General features: G+C 42.5%; 1 non-coding gene across 1 annotated transcript; it reads left to right on the forward strand.

Annotated features, from left to right (window-relative positions):
- The first annotated feature begins 16,859 nt into the window (after positions 1-16,859).
- Positions 16,860-16,942, forward strand: TRNAL-CAG (transfer RNA leucine (anticodon CAG)). Its single transcript has one exon. It is a non-coding gene; the product is annotated as a tRNA-Leu (tRNA).
- Positions 16,943-17,269: the final 327 nt, after the last annotated feature.

Consider the following 17,269-nt stretch of genomic DNA (forward strand, 5'->3'; position numbering starts at 1 on the left):
CGACTCTGCTACTAGCAATACTATCAAATGATTGGCTGGGTTAGATGCAGAGCGTCTGGGTTGGTTGGGGGTCCTCACAGTCTGCCTAGGCTAGATGCAGCTAAAAATTATTATTAAATACACAGGCGGTGCAGCTTGCTTCGCAGCTGGGCTAATACGCCCAAAGTATTGGTAGACTCTATACTAAATAAGGAAGGATTCACTGACTGTGGTGGCCCCTCCATGGGCCGTGGCGATTGGTGGAGATTTGGTGGATGATTAGAGGAGAAAGCTCCTTAATAGAGAAAGTTGGTGGATTTATACTTTAAATACATGTGTACCAGCGGGTTTAAACATCAAACATGATTTGAAGTATCATTATGAATGATCATTTATAGATTATTATTATTATTATATATGTTCCTTTTTTCTTCTTTTCTTTTTCTTTTGGATTATTTACATTTATATGCATTGTTTCTATGCTATACGATTTTAACATGGTATGTGTGTTTACATTTCTGATTCACTCAGCCTTGAACAGGTGCATAGCAGGACATGACATATAAATACCACTTCCTTGCTGTTTTTTTGCAATGCAATGATTAAGAACCTTTAGTTCGAAACGCGTTTGCTGTTCTTCTCCAAGGTGGACTTTTAAAATATTTTTTGTATGACCCAATAAAAAGTGGATTTTAGAAGATTTGTTCAGCTGGATCTTCCTAGTTCCTCATGTTCGTCTTGTAGCACTCCTGGCTCCGTGCTGTTGATCTTCTAGGTGGGTGAGCTGATTTTTTTCCTTTTTTTTCTACCATGTGGCGATTGGTCATCCACTTTCGCTGCCCCTTACTCAACGAATTCACAAACATCTCCTGTCGGTTTGGAGTCCCATTATGCCCAACCAAAAACATAGGCCCCACAACTAAAAAAAATCGTTCTTAGGCATCGAAATCGACACCACAGCAAGGTTGTTCCGCCTCCCATGGGAAAAAATACCAAAACATTACACCTGATCTAGGTTTTTTGCGCAGTATGGAAAGTAACACTACAGCAGATGCAAGTATTACTAGGTCTCCTCGTGTTTGCGAACCGGGTGATGCCAGTCGGAAGGGTTTTTTCTCTTCATTTATCGCCCGCAACAAAAGGGGCATCTAAACCGAGTCATACAATCAGAATCAGCAGGCAACTACGGGCGGACTTAGAGGTGTGGAAAACCTTCTTATAATCATTCAACAGTCTAACATTCAACTAAGATTATTCACCGGGGCGGCAGAATCAGGCGGATATGCAGCGATACTAAGTAACCAATGGTGCACAAGCTTATGGCCTCCGTATTGGGCAGAACAAGTGCTGACAAAAAATCAGACAGTCTTGCAACTGTTTCCTATAGTGGTAGCAATAGAAATATTGGGTGCGCGTCTGGCTAACAAAAATATACTCTTCATAACAAAAAACACCCGCCTAGCGCACTGCATTAATAATATGGCATCATCGTCTCTCCCAGTGCTAGGCCTACTATGCCCGCTAGCATTCCTGTGCCTAAAACACAATGTATGGGTCTGCGCTAGCCACGATGCTGAGGGGTCTAACGCTGCTGCTAACGCTTTATCAAAATTCAATTGGCAGATTTTCACAGAGCTCCTCCCCAACACCAACCCATCGGGCAACAGTTGCCCAGCCTCCCTATGGGATCTAGTGGAGAATAGTTGATGCCATTAATCAGAGCGTCAGTTGCCCCGTCAATGTGGCAAGCATACAGTAAGGCATGGGAACAGTGGACACGATTAGTAGCAGGCAGACGGGTTGACCAATTTGAACAAGCCAGATTACAAGTCACCATAGAATTTCTCCACCAGCTAATGATGAGGGGCATATCAGGGGCGTCAGCGCAGCCGTGGCTGACCAGAGTAGCATTTCACTTCCAACTACTGAATTGGGGATATGTGACAAAGAGATTCATCATCAGACAATCCATAAAAGGTGGAAAAAGGGTCAGCCAAGTCAGGAGTGTAGACGTCCCATCCCGTGTCACTAAAACTGATTTCTCACATCATATCCCTAACACCATTAACATGATACTCACAATTCGAAGCAACACTACTGTCTACTGTATTTGCGATCGCCTTCTTTGGGGCGCTATGCATAAGCGAATTAGTCCCTCAATCCAAAATTAACACCAGTGGAGGCTTATTACACCAGGATGTTGTCATAGCCAATAATGCAATACGTCTACGCATACGCCAATTGAAAACGGTTCCAGCGGGCAGGGGCACTTGGGTACTTCTACAACCCACAAATGGTACGCTGAATCTGGTAACAATAGTAAAAACATATATAACCATCAGATCACAAAGTAATTTCTTCCTATCACACATTGATGGAACGCCATTATCAAGATAACAGTTCCAAGCTATATTTAATAAATGCATAACATCGGCAGGGAACCACCCCAAAGATTATGGGACACACTCATTCCGCATAGGCGCGGCCACGGAAGCAGCAAGAGCAGGACTGTCAGAAACGGAAGTTCAGAGGATAGGGAGATGTCGATCCACGTGTTTGGCGAGATACATAACACCGGACTTGTTATCCTAACGTTGTTTGTTTCATTTACAAGTGACGCTAAGCCAACAGTGTGGGTGATAGGCCACTCGTATATATATTGTGCAGAAAAAAGGGCGAAAATCTGCCCAGGAGGGAGGAAATTTGAGTTTCATAACACATATTTGAACAGGAGAGGTAATAGAGGCCTGCAATGGCCACATGTACTAATGGAGGTAATAAAGGTAGGGAGAGAGGCAAGAGGTCCGGTCATCTTAGTTATACAGGCCGGGGGAAACGACCTAGGTCATCACAAGAGCGCATAACTAATGGCAATAATGAAACTAGACACTAAGCGCTTCAGAAAATTTTTCACAAAAATAGTCAGAGATTGTGCCGAGCGCGGTATGGCAAGGTGCCCGAGACATCACGGCCATCGAACGGACAAGGCGGCTAATAAATATTTGGATGCCAAAATTTATAAGAGACAGAGGCGGACAACTGGAAGGAGATAAAGCAGGCCTCATACTGCCCGACTGTGTTCACTTAATGGATATTGGACTGGACATATTCCTGTCAGGACTCCAGGACGGAGTGGAACAAGCGTTAAGAGTGATGGATGGGGGTCAGAGTCCTGCATACGAGTATGCAGGATCCTCCGTGGCCTGGAAATAGAAAGGACATGTTGGAGAGTTACACTTGTTGGCCAACTTGCTGTTGTGGAGGCTGGAGACACAGGGCATGCTGCAACAAGCTGAATAATTTTAGAAATAAAATGTCTTTCTAATGTAATGAGTATAAACAGTTAATAAAGCTGTGACCGATCCTCACCTATCCAGTTGTAAGAGTTACATGATTGTATTGTCAATGAAAGGGGGGCGGAAGGGGGCTGAGCGTCTGGGTTTGGTTGGGGGTCACCACAGTCTGCCTAGGCTAGATGCAGTTAAAAATCATTATTAGATACACAGGCGGTGCAGCTTGCTTCGCAGCTGGGTTACTATGCTGACTAGCAGACACTGAAGCTTTGGAGCAGACCTCTGAGTAAACAGCTCTTCAGACTCAACCATCTGTGTTACCCCAAGCCATAGTGTATGTAGTTTCTTACGGTTAAAAAGGGGGGGGGACCAACCCACCTGTAATTGTCGATGCCAACATCACGTAAAACTCAGCAAGGGGACTCCAAAAAGAGTCTCCATTTTTTCCCAAAATTGTGGCACAGACACCACTTAAGTGGCATCAATTGTCCCAGAGTTGCTTAAAATGGTTGGTGAGGTGATTTTACCAAATCCTCAAGCTTTTAGTCTCCCCAGGATGACACAAGGGTAGAAAAGTCCTTGCGGATCCTTGATTTGTTCATCTTTATCAACGTGAGTCTGTCTACATTGTCAGTGGACAGCCGCGTCCACTTATCTGTCAGCACACCTCCAGCAGCGCTGAACACACGTTCAGAGAGAACAAAAATTATTATTAATTTGAAAGCTGGTGGAGCTTAGTATAGATGGCCTAATAGAATGAGTACCACACACTGCTACTATGCCCAAAATTATTTTCCAGGCAAGATGCAGCTAAAAATTATTAGTAATTTGAAAGCTGGTGGAGCTTAGTATAAATGGCATTACAGAATGAGTACCACACACTGATACAGGCCCAAAATTATTTTCCAGGTTAGATACAGCTAAAACTTATTATTAATTTCAAAGCTTAAAATGGTTGGTGAGGTGATTTTAACAAACCCTCAAGCTTTTACTCTCCCCAGGATGACACAGGGGTAGAAAAGTCCTTGCGGATCCATGATTTGTTCATCTTTATGAAAGTGAGTCTGTCTACATTGTCAGTGGACAGCCACGTGCGCATATTTGTTAGCAAACCACCAGCAGCGCTGAACACACATTCAGAGAGAACGCTGGCTGCGGGTCATGACAAGATCTCAAAGGCGTGAGTGGCGAGCTCCGGCCATTTATCCAGATTGGAAGCCCAAAAAGAGCAAGGGTCCAGTGACACAGTCAAGGCTTCAATGTTCACTTGGAGATACTCCTGTACCATTGTCTCTAGGCGCTGACTATGTGTCTGACTTCTTGTCTCCTGTGGCCTTGCAAAGGATGGGCTAAAAAAGTGGTGAAAGGATTCCGCAAAATTGCTGTTACCAGCAGATACTATGTTTCTGTTACGGTTTGAGTGCTGAAGACTCGACAGTCTCACGGTTGGCAAGTGAGAACTGTGAGATTCACTACGTGCACCACTGGTATTTTGTGGAAAAGCACATGTAAGATTCTGCAACAGTCTCTGCTGATACTCCTGCATGCGTGAATCCCTTTCTATGGCAGGAATTATTTTGGCAAATTTACTTTTGTACCGGGGATCTAAGAGTGTGGCAACCCAGTAGTCAGGAATATTTCGAATTCTGACAATTCGAGGGTCATGTTGCAGGTAGTGCAGCAAGAAGGCACTCATGTGTCTTGCGCATCCAGGAGCACCAAGTCCCTGTTGTGTTGGTGGCGGGGTAAGAATCATGCTTCCTTACTCTGCCCTCTCCCCCCAACCTCGCACAACAGAAATGTGATCAAGGTCTCCCTCATCTGATGAGTCTTCCATGCCCATCGCCAGTCCGTCCTCCACTTCTTCCTGGGTTCCTGCACCTTCCTCACTAGTTTGGCTGCTACCTTGCGCCGTGGTTAATCCCTCTCCCCCACCATACCATGCCTGCTGCCTTGGTGCTGCCGACCGTCTGGACCTTGCAGATGTTAGCCCTTCCGCATACAACTCCTTCTCCTCTACTTCCTCCACCTCCTCTTGTCCCACCACCTGACTCCGAATTCTGTTTAACATGTGCAGCTAAAAATTATTAGTAATTTGAAAGTTGGTGGAGCTTAGTATAGATGGCCTAATAGAATGAGTACCACACACTGCTACTATGCCCAAAATTATTTTCCAGGTAAGATGCAGCTAAAAATTATTATTAATTTCAAAGCTGGTGGAGCTTGGTATAGATGGCCTAATACAATGAGTACCACACACTGCTACTATGCCCAAAATTATTTTCCGGGCTAGATGCAGCTAAAAATTATTAGTAATTTGAAAGCTGGTGGAGCTTGGTATAGATGGCCTAATAGAATGAGTACCACACACTGCTAATATGCCCAAAATTATTTTCCGGGCTAGATGCAGCTAAAAATTATTAGTAATTTGAAAGCTGGTGGAGCTTAGTATAGATGGCCTAATAGAATGACTACCACACACTGCTTTTATGCCCAAAATTATTTTCCAGTCAAGGTGCAGCTAAAAATTATTAGTAATTTGAAAGCTGGTGGAGCTTAGTATAGATGGCCTAATAGAATGACTACCACACACTGCTCATATGCCCAAAATTATTTTACAGGCAAGATGCAGCTAAAAATTATTATTAATTTCAAAGCTTGTGGAGCTTGGTATAGATGGCCTAAAACAATGAGTACCACACACTGCTACTATGACCAAAATTATTTTCCGGGCTACATGCTGCTAAAAATTATTATTAATTTCAAAGCTGGTGGAGCTTGGTATAGATGGCCTAATACAATGAGTACCACACACTGCTACTAAACCCAAAATTATTTTCCGGGCTGAATGCAGCTAAAAATTATTAGTGGTTTGAAAGCTGGTGGAGCTTAGTATAGATGGCCTTATACAATGAGTACCACACACTGCTACTATGCCCAAAATTATTTTACAGGCAAGATGCAGCTAAAAATTATTATTAATTTCAAAGCTGTTGGAGCTTAGTATAGATGACCTAATAGAATGAGTACCACACACTGCTAATATGCCCAAAAGGTTTTACTTGGCTAAGTGCAGTAAAAAATTTGTATTACATACACAGGTGGTGTAGCTTGCAACACAGATAGGCTACTCCACTGACTAACACACACTGCAAGAGGCCCAGAAGGATTTGCTTTGCTAGATTTAGCCAAATGCTGTGAAAAACACTTGCACAGCACTTAAACAGACCTGCCTGGCAAAAAAGTGATAGGAACTGATGTAACCCAGCCCTCAAAAGGGCTGCAATTACAACTAGTCACTACTCCCAACCTATCTGTCTATTTAAGAGCACAGACCTGCCTGCTAAAAGTCGTAGGAAATGCTGGAACCTAGCCCTCAAAGGACTGCAATTAGAACTAGTTCCTACTCCCTAAAACTATCTGTCTATTTAAGAGCAAATTCGCTTGCAATTCACACAGTTACAAAATATAGCACCCACAGCAGCAGCGGTGCCGTCTAACACTCAGCTGCAGCAGTGAGAAAATGGTGGAGATGTGGAAAATGGCTGGGTCTTATAGGGCAAGGACATGTGACATACACAGCCAATGACACATGCCCTTGCTTGTGTGAAAAAAAGCACTGATAGGCTGACAGACTGCAGCTCCCCACTGTAAATGCGGGAAAGAGAAAAAAAATGAAGATCTTCATTATTTCTGCAGAGATCCATCCCATGCCCCTCCCTCCGCACCGCTGTACACTCAAACTGTGTATTAACATTTATTATCAGCATTACTGTGAAAAAATCCAGTTACGATTTTGGTGCACTAACAGTTATCGAACATAACCTCGAACAGCCTGATTTTTTTCAAATCGTTCGGGTTCGTCGAAAGGCTCGAACACCGCCCAAAACAACTCGAATTTGAGATTGGCAAACAGTTCGATTCGAACACCGCTCATCTCTTCTTGTGAGCTGTGGACTGCTGTGAAAGAGCAGGCAGATCTGTGGCTGAGACCGCTGAACCTACATCCAGGCATGGTCGTGTGTAACAATGGCCGTAACCAGGTGGCGGCTCTGAGGCGAGGCGAGATCACACACGTACCATACCTGGCTCATGTGCTTAACCTCCTCGTTCAGCGGTTTCTTAAATCGTACCCTGAGTTGCCAGATCTGCTCGTCAAAGTACGCCGCCTGTCAGCTCATTTTCGCAAATCGGCTACAGCTTCCGCCGCCCTTGCTGTGTTGCAGCAGAGTTTGCAGCTTCCGGCACACCGACTGGTGTGTGATGTCCCCACACATTGGAACTCTACCCTCCACATGTTGAAAAGGATTTGTGAGCAGAAGAGAGCAGTTGTGGAGTACCAGCTGCAACAAGGCCGTCGATATTCAGGTCAGACTCCACACATAAGACCTCATGAGTGGACCTGGATGTCTGACATATGTACCATCCTGACAAACTTTGAGGAGGCCACCAAGATGGTGAGTGGCGATGACGCCATCATTAGTGTCAGCATCCCACTTGTCTGTCTTTTGCAACGCTCTCTGCAGAGAATTAAAGAGGAGGCATTGCAGCCAGAGTATGATGAGATGGATCAAGAAGCCATAGTGGGCAATTACACACAGCCCAGCCTCTTCTCATCCCAATGTGCATTGGGGGACAATGAGGGAGAGGAGGAGAGAGAACAGGAGCAGTTATCATGCGCAGTAGACGGTAGTACCTGTACAAGTATCTTACTGTCGGTTCAGCGTGGGTGGCCTGAGGACAGGGGGGAGGAGGAGGAGGAGGAGAGCATGGTCAGTCGTCATCTTGGTGAGGACACGGAAATCTTGCCCGTTACCAGTTTGGCATGCATAGCTGACTTTATGTTACGCTGCCTTAACCGTGACCCTCGCGTCGTTAAAATGTTGGGTGACATTTATTACTGGTTGGTGACACTTGTAGACCCCCGCTACAAGGAGAACTTTCACTCTCTTATTCCTGAGGTGGAGAGGTCTACAAAAATGGGCCAGTACCAGAAGGGCCTTGCTGCAGAACTGTTAAAAAAATTCCCATCTGAACACGCTAGCGGCAGAGGTCACAGTTCGTTGACCAACCAAAGCGTACAAGCGAGAGAGAGGCAACTCCAATCCAGCAGAGGCAGTGGAACACTGTCAATGTTCTGGGACAGTTTTCTCAGACCCTCCCTTCGGACAGACCCTGAGGCGCTGGGTACTCTCACATAGAGTGGAAAGTTTCAAAAGATGGTTAGGGAGTACCTTGCCGACCGTACCAGCGTCCTCCGTGATTCCTCTGTGCCTTTTAATTATTCGGAATCCAAGCTGGACACTTGGAATGAACTCGCTCTGTACGCCTTGGAGGTCCTGGCCTGCCCTGCTGCTAGCGTGTTATCGGAGCGTGTTTTTAGTGCCGCTGGGGGAATTATAACTGATAAGTGCACTCACCTGTCAACTGACAATGCTGACAAGCTGACCCTTATCAAAATGAACAAGGGCTGGATTGGGCCAGACTTCTCATCACCACCAAATGACAACAGAGTAACATAAAGTCAAATCCACTCTGTTATTTCGGGAGGTGTATTCATATGCACCGCTTCACACCCACACATGGGTATAGGCTTCCTCATTTCGGCTGTTTTATGTTCTTCTCCTTATCGTCAGCCTCCACCACCACTATACCACCAGGGTGACCGTGGTCCATGTTGCCATTATTGAAAGTTCCTCCGTCCTTATTTTTGTCAGCTTTTGCTTGGAAGGCATAAGCAAAGACTGTGGGAGACCCACTCCCCAATAATGGGAATAATATTTTTAAGATGCTGTACTGTGTGGCTCTTGTAAGGGGCATTAAAACTGTCTTGTTATACGCCTCTGACCTCCACGTCTCTTCTGAGGGGCATTAAAACCGTCTTGTTATACCACTCTGACCTCCACGTCTCTTGTAAAGGGCATTAAAAGCATCTTGTTAAACCACTCTAACCTCCACATCTCTTCTGAGGGGCATTAAAACCGTCTTGTTATACCACTCTGACCTCCACGTCTCTTCTGAGGGGCATTAAAAGCATCTTGTTATACTACTCTGACCTCCACGTCTCTTTTAATGGGCATTAAAAGCATCTTGTTATACCACTCTGACCTCCACGTCTCTTGTAAGGGGCATTAAAAGCATCTTGTTATACCACTCTGAACTCCACGTCTGTTGTAAGGGGCATTAAAAGTATCTTGTTATACCACTCTGACCTCCACATCTCTTGTAAGGGGCATTAAAAGCGTCTTGCTATACCACTCTGACCTCCATGTCTCTTGTAAGGGGCATTAAAAGCATCTTGTTATACCACTCTGACCTCCACATCTCTTGTATGCAGCATTAAAACTGTCTTGTTATACCACTCTGACCTCCACGTCTCTTCTGAGGGGCATTAAAAGCGTCTTGTTATACCACTCTGACCTCCACGTCTTTTGTAAGGGGCATTAAAACCGTCTTGTTAAGCTACTGGGACCTCCACGAGTCTTCGAACGGGCATTGCATTTCCTCCTAATTTTTTGAAGCTTTTGCTTGGAAGGCATAAGCAAATACTATGGGAGACCCACTCCCCAATAATGGGACTTATGTTTTTAATATGCTGTACTGCATGGCTCTTGTAAGGGGCATTGCAAGTTGCTCCGTCTTAATTTTTTGAAGCTTTTGCTTGGAAGGCATAAGCAAATACTATGGGAGACCCACTCCAGAATAATGGGACTTATGTTTGTAATATGCTGTACTGCATGGCTTTTGTAAGGGGCATTGCAAGTTGCTCCGTCTTAATTTTTGGAATCTTTTGCTTGGAAGGCATAAGCAAATACTATGCAAATACTATGGGAGACCCACTCCCAAATAATGGGACTTATGTTTGTAATATGCTGTACTGCATGGCTCTTGTAAGGGGCATTGCAAGTTGCTCCATCCTAATTTTTGGAAGCTTTTGCTTGGAAGGCATAAGCAAAAACTATGGGAGACACACTCCCCAATAATGGGAATAATGTTTGTAATATGCTGTACTACATGGCTCTTGTAAGGGGCATTGCAAGTTGCTCCGTCTTAATTTTTGGAAGCTTTTGCTTGGAAGGCATAAGCAAATACTATGGGAGACCCACTCCCCAATAATGGGACTTATGTTTGTAATATGCTCTACTGCATGGCTCTTGTAAGGGGCATTTCAAGTTGCTCCGTCCTAATTTTTGGAAGCTTTTGCTTGGAAGGCATGAGCAAATACTGTGGGAGACCCACTCCCCAATAATGGGAATAATATTTTTAAGATGCTGTACTGTATGGCTCTTGTAAGGGGCATTATAAGTGTCTTGTTAAGCTACTGTGACCTCCACGTCTATTCCAAGGGGCATTCAAACCATCTTGTTAAGCTACTGGGACCTCCACGTCTTTTCCGAGCGGCATTAAAACCCTCTTGTTAAGCTACTGCGACCTCCACCACTTTTCCGAGGGGCATTAAAACCGTCTTGTTAAGCTTCTGTGACATCCACGTCTCTTCCAAGGGGCATTCAAACCGTCTTGTTAAGCTACTGTGACTTCCACGTCTCTTCAAAGGGGCATTAAAATCATCTTATTAAGCCACTCTGAACTCCACAGCTCTTCCAAGGGCCATTGAAATGTTGTTTTTAATTACCTCTAACATCCACGACTCTTCCAACGGGCATTGCATTTCCTCCTAATTTTAGTCAGTTTTTGCTTTTCAATGCAAAGGCGTAAACTAAGGGAGACCCACTCCCCAATAATGGGTAGAAGGTTTTTAGTAAGCTGTAATCCACGTCTGTTTCATGGGGCATTGCAGTTCCTCATAATTTTTGGAAAGCCTTCCATTCACTGCTTAGGCCAACAGTGTACAGGACATCCAGTTGCTATAAATGGAAAAAACGGTTTAGTTAGGGCCCTCTGACCTCCATGTCATTTCCAAGGGGCATTGGAGTGCCTCAAAATTTTTGCTAGGCATTGCACTCACTGTATGCCCTATAACTGTGTAGCCGAACTGCTCCTTTTGTTACTGAAACATATCCTACAAGACATATGTGGTTGACTGGCCTGATATTGATATGAATGGTCCCTGTTTCTCCTCCTCTTTCTCCTTTGCCACTACCTCATCCATCATTTATCACCTGAAGCTTTGTTTTAAAGGGAGTCATAGAACTGGAATAGTAGCAGGAAAACATCCAGCAATCCTCAGAGGAGGTAGGATATGCACCAAAACGCTGACCACCTCAGGCCTAGCCGCTACTACATACATGCGTTTGCATTCCAAAAAAACAAAGCAGATGCTAACTTGTATCATCATCATCATGGTCCTCACCTTGGCACTCTCAACTCCCCTGATGGAGAAGCCAGGGCCCACCGGAGTAGTCTGGTTCTCTGGTGGGCTTGTCCAATGCTGCCCTAAAGCAGGCCGGGCTAAGAAAAGTGTGTGGGGGGATGTTCCAAGGAGAAATAAGGGCGGCTGGGGACCGTTTATGGACACCCGGCTGCCCCCAGGCGGCTGGGGATCGTGTGTGGACAACCGGCTGCAGGGCGGCTGGGGACCGAGTGTGGACACACAGGGATAGTTGCAAGTCTGCATCTTCTGATGCGGTAAGGATGACTTCTGATGGGCACACTTTTAGGCAGTGACCTGGGTGTAAGAGATGCTTACAGGGGTCTTCCCCATGCTGTTCCCATGTCTTTTCAGCACTGTATGCATGTGTCACACAGCACATGGCCAGATAAGGTTGTAAAATGTTAAAATTACATTTCCCGGTGAATGCATTTGTCACGGTTGAAAGCAATACAAAAGTGCAAAAACGCATAAAAAATTATACTTGTGAACATAGCCCAAGGTGTGGAGGAGTATTTTTTTGGGGGGGGTTATTTATTTTACCTTATACACAAGTTTTTACCCTGGAAAGGAAGTTCCTTAACATATTTCACAGGAAAGCAGTTTCAGTTTCGTTTTTGAATGTTTTATTGTGAGCCCTTAAAAGTGGCTTACTACCTCTGACCATGTTGTTGAGAGCAGTGACCTGGGCATCAGAAATGCTTCCTGGGGCGATCCCCATGCTGTCCCCATGTCATTTGAGCACTGTCACTATTGTTTTGGGCACTTGTTAGGCTTTTAAAAGACTGCCGGGGGTGTGATGCCAAAAATGCTCGGGTCTCCCTTAGACTAACATTGGGCTCGTTGCTCGGGATGAGCACCCGAGTATCACGGCGAGCTCGGCCCAAGCTTCGAGCACCCGAACATTTTAGTGCTCGATCAACACTAGCTGTAACTAATAGGTTGCGAATCAATATTAAAATAAAAGAAATCATGGTATATTTCCTTTCATCACAAGTAATGCTCATCTTTCTACTGCTTAGCTTAGAAAGAGTTAAATCACAAAATGCCAGAAGAAGTCAGGTTGCTGAGCGGTCTAAAGTGCTGCGTTCAGCTCACAGTCTCAACTGGAGGCGTGGGTTCGAATAACACTTCTGACATTAGTATTTTCTTTCAAGAAATTGTACAGCTTCACTCCTGTTACTGATTAGTTGGGGGTCTGCTTTATTGGCGGCAATCTCAAACCGAAAACTAAAAGTGACGGGGCTTAGCAAAACCAATTCTCAACGTTGGCACTTTGGCAGTATTCCTGGGGGTCCTTGAGTTAAATGTCCTGAATATGTGCTTTCACAAAAGAAAAATACTGTGGATATTAAAATGGGAGGGACTATTTCATCTCTATGTGTTCTCTGTCCCTATTACGGCAGAGAGTGAACCTCCTAAGGTGCTGTTGTGGAAGATTCCTAGAAACTTAATTACCTGTAAGTCTAATTTCAGATTTTTCTACCTCAGGCATAAATAGACTATAAATATACTTAATAAACAAAAGCTAAAAGAGCAGATGAACATAGTTTAACAAGTCTGAAATGCGCATGTGATACTGACATCAAAGTTTCACCACATTTTGGGACAAATGTTTTCACTTTCAACATTAACAATCAGTAGAATATTTTCTCTAAATTTGCATCTCCTTTCTTCACTCCAATTGTTTGCACCTAAGAAAAAATAAATCTTGATGCAACATTATGCTTACAAATTGTGTTTTATGCTCAATCATCACCTCTCCTACAGAGACACAGTCAGAATTACCCTGGCGAATACATTTAAATATGTAAAAAAAATGCAGAATTGCTGTTTTTTTCTATTCATTCACAAACAGTTAATGTAAGTTCTTAAATATGTACGCAAAATAGCGTGATTTTCAAATATAGATCATCTTGCAAAAACAAGTCAAAGTAAAAATAAAAACATCCAGTTGTGACATTTACAGTGTGTTGAACATTCGTGAAGCTAAATGTGTCCAGCCGAAATAGCTCAGCTGGGAGAGCGTTAGACTGAAGATCTAAAGGTCCCAGGTTTCGGCAAAAGTTTTCTTCTTCACCCATTAAATTTTAAGCAGAAAATAAACAAAGAATATGGACTGACTGTTTACAGAGAATGTAAAAGTCCTAATCATTATAACTATCTACAGGAAATAAAATGATAGAAACTTGAGAACTGAACACTTTTAACTTTTGAGGAAAATAATATTTTTTGTAATTTTTTCTTCATTCTGGACGTCATCATTTTCTTTTATTTTAGTTTGACTTATATGTATGAGGATTTAAAGGAAACCTGATAGCTAATACGGGCAGCATGTATCAGACACTAGCTGAATGATTTCAGCCATGTATGTTTGACTATGAATCGCTGTGGCATTACTGAGACAAATATGCTTCAAAAATATGCCATGACCAAAGTTGTTTGGGGAAAAAGTCAGAAAGGCAAAAAACACAAGCCCCAACTCAGGACCGTCATCTTTCATTCTAAAAATAGGTGGTTTCCACGTTAATGGTAAGACAAAGAATCCACAGATTTGGCATTTCTCTAGCGAGGAGAGCCCACTTAAAATGTATGGGGTGCTTGTCTCCATAAGCTCAAGCTGGGCAATATCTGGCTTATTTGCAATTCTGGATGTTGCAGAGTGAAAACACCTGTTGGACAAAAATAGTAATTACCAGTGTTGATGAATTCATTGTGAGGAGTAATTTATAAAATGGGATCACTTTGGAGGGGTTTCTGCTGTTTTGGTACTTTTGGAACTCTGCAAAAGTCACCCTCAAAATATTCTTGCAAAATCTGCGTTCCCAAAACCCAAATAGCGCTCTTACTTTCAAAGCCCTGCTGTGTGACCACACAGTAGTTTCTGAAGACATATGGGGCATCACCGCATTTCAATGAAATTGAGCAACTTTTGATATTTTCACAAGAAAAACGAAATATTTATTGACCTAAATTTACCATTAATATAAAGTACAATGTGTTACAAAATAACACTATCAGAATCATGGGGATATGTTAAGCATTCCAGTGTTATTGCCACATAAAGTGTATACATGTCAGATTTAAAAAACGGTGCTTGTTCATGAAGCTTAAAATTGGCTGTAACTAATAGGTTACGAATCAATATTAAAATAAAAGAAATCATGGTATATTTCCTTTCATCACAAGTAATGCTCATCTTTCTACTACTTAGAAAGAGTTACATAACTAAAGCTAGATGAAGTCAGGCTGGCCGAGCTGTCTAAGGCGCTGCGTTCAGATTGCAGTCTCTCCTGGAGGCCTGGGTTCGAATCCCCTTCTGACATTGGCATTTTCTTTCAAGAAATAGTTAGTTGTTGCTTTGGCATTGGAAAAATCTCTATGTGTTCTCTGTCCCTATTAGGGCAGAGAGTGAACCTCCTAAGGTGCTGTCGTGGAAGATTCCTAGAAACCAAATTACCAGTAAGTCTAATTTCAGATTTTTTTTACCTCAGGCATCAATAGACTAAAAATATACTTAATAAACAAAAGCTAAAAGAGCAGATGAACATAGTTTAACAAGTCTGAAATGCGCATGTGATACTGTCATCAAAGTTTCACCACATTTTGGGACAAATGTTTTCACTTTCAACATTAACAATCAGTAGAATATTTTCTCTAAATTTGCATCTCCTATCTTCACTCCAATTGTTTGCACCTAAGAAAAAAATAAAGCTTGATGCAACATTATGCTTACAAATTGTGTTTTATGCTCAATCATCACCTGTCCTACAGAGACACAGTCAGAATTACCCTGGCGAATTGAGTAAATTTGAAAATGTAAAAAAAATGCAGAATTGCTGTTTTTTTCTATTCATTCACAAAGAATTAATGTAAGTTCTTAAATATGTATGCAAAATAGCGGGACTTTCAAATATAGATAATCTTGCAAAAACAGGTCAAAGTAAAAATAAATACATCCAGTTGTGACATCTACAGTGTGTTGAACATTCCTGAAACTAAAAGTGTCCTGCCGAAATAGCTGAGTTGGGAGAGTGTTAGACTGAAACCCTGGTTCAATCCTGGGTTTCAGCATAAGTTTTTTTCTTCACCCATTAAATTTTAAGCAGAAAATAAACAAAGCATATGGACTGACTGTTTACAGAGAATGTAAAAATCCTAATCATTATAACTATCTACAGGAAATAAAATGATAGAAACTTGAGAACTGAACACTTTTAACTTTTGAGGAAAATAATATTTTTTGTAATTTTTCCTTCATTCTGGACGTCATCACTTTGTTTTATTTTAGTTTGACTTAGCTGTATGAGGATTTAAAGGAAACCTGATAGCTAATACGGGCAGCATGTATCAGACACTAGCTGAATGATTTCAGCCATTTATGTTTGACTATGAATCGCTGTGGCATTACTGAGACAAATATGCTTAAATAATATGCCAGGAACAAAGCTGTTTGGGGAAAAAGCCAGGAAGGCAAAAAACACAAGCCCCAACTCAGGACCGTCATCTTTCATTCTAAAAATAGGGGTTTCTACGTTAATGGTAAGACAAAGAATCCACAGATTTGGCATTTCTCTAGCGAGGAGAGCCCACTTAAAATGTATGGGGTGCTTGTCTCCATAAGTGCAAGCTGGGCACTAAACTGGCTTATTTGCAATTCTGGATGTTGCAGAGTGAAAACATATGTTGGACAATAATAGTAATTGCTGGTGTTGATGAATTCATTGTGAGGAGTAATTTATAAAATGGGATCACTTTGGAGGGGTTTCTGCTGTTTTGGTACTTTTGGAACTCCGCAAATGTCACCCTCAAAATATTCTTGCAAAATCTGCATTCCCAAAACCCAAATAGCGCTCTTACTTTCAAAGCCCTGCTGTGTGACCAAACAGTAGTTTCTGAAGACATATGGGGCATCACCGCATTTCAATGAAATTGTGCAACTTTATATATTTTCACAAGAAAAACTAAATATATATTGACCTAAATTTACCATTAATATAAAGTACAAGGTGTTACAAAATAACACTATCAGAATCACGGGGATATGTTAAGCATTCCAGTGTTATTGCCACATAAATTGATACATGTCAGATTTAAAAAATGGTGCTTGGTCATGAAGCTCAAAATTGGCTGTAACTAATAGGTTACAAATCAATATTAAAATAAAAGAAATCATGGCATATTTCCTTTCATCACAAGTAGTGCTCATCTTTCTACTGCTTAGCTTAGAAAGAGTTAAATTACAAAAGCCAGAAGTAGTCAGGATGGCCGAGCGGTCTAAGGCGCTGCGTTCAGGTCGCAGTCTCTTCTGGAGGGGTGGGTTCGAATCCCTCTTCTGACATTAGAATTTTCTTTCAAGAAATTTTACAGCTTCACTCCTGTTACTGATTAGTTGGGGGTCCGCTCTATTGGTGGCAATCTCAAATCGAAAACTAAAAGTGATGGGGCTTAGCAAAACCAATTCTCAACGTTGTCACTTTGGCAGTATTCCATGGGGTCCTTGAGGCAAATCTTAAATGTCCTGAATTTGTGCTTTCGCAAAAGACTTCTGGGAACATCAAATAGTTTCTTTGTGCATATGTTAGTTGTTGCTTTGGCATCGGAAAAATACTGTGGATAGGAAAATGGGAGGGACTATTTCATCTCTATGTGTTCTCTGTCCCTATTA

The sequence above is a fragment of the Phyllobates terribilis genome, unplaced genomic scaffold, assembly GCF_046119375.1.
Source record: "Phyllobates terribilis strain yellow unplaced genomic scaffold, ASM4611937v1 Scaffold_65__1_contigs__length_7625178, whole genome shotgun sequence".
Taxonomy (NCBI): domain Eukaryota; kingdom Metazoa; phylum Chordata; class Amphibia; order Anura; family Dendrobatidae; genus Phyllobates; species Phyllobates terribilis.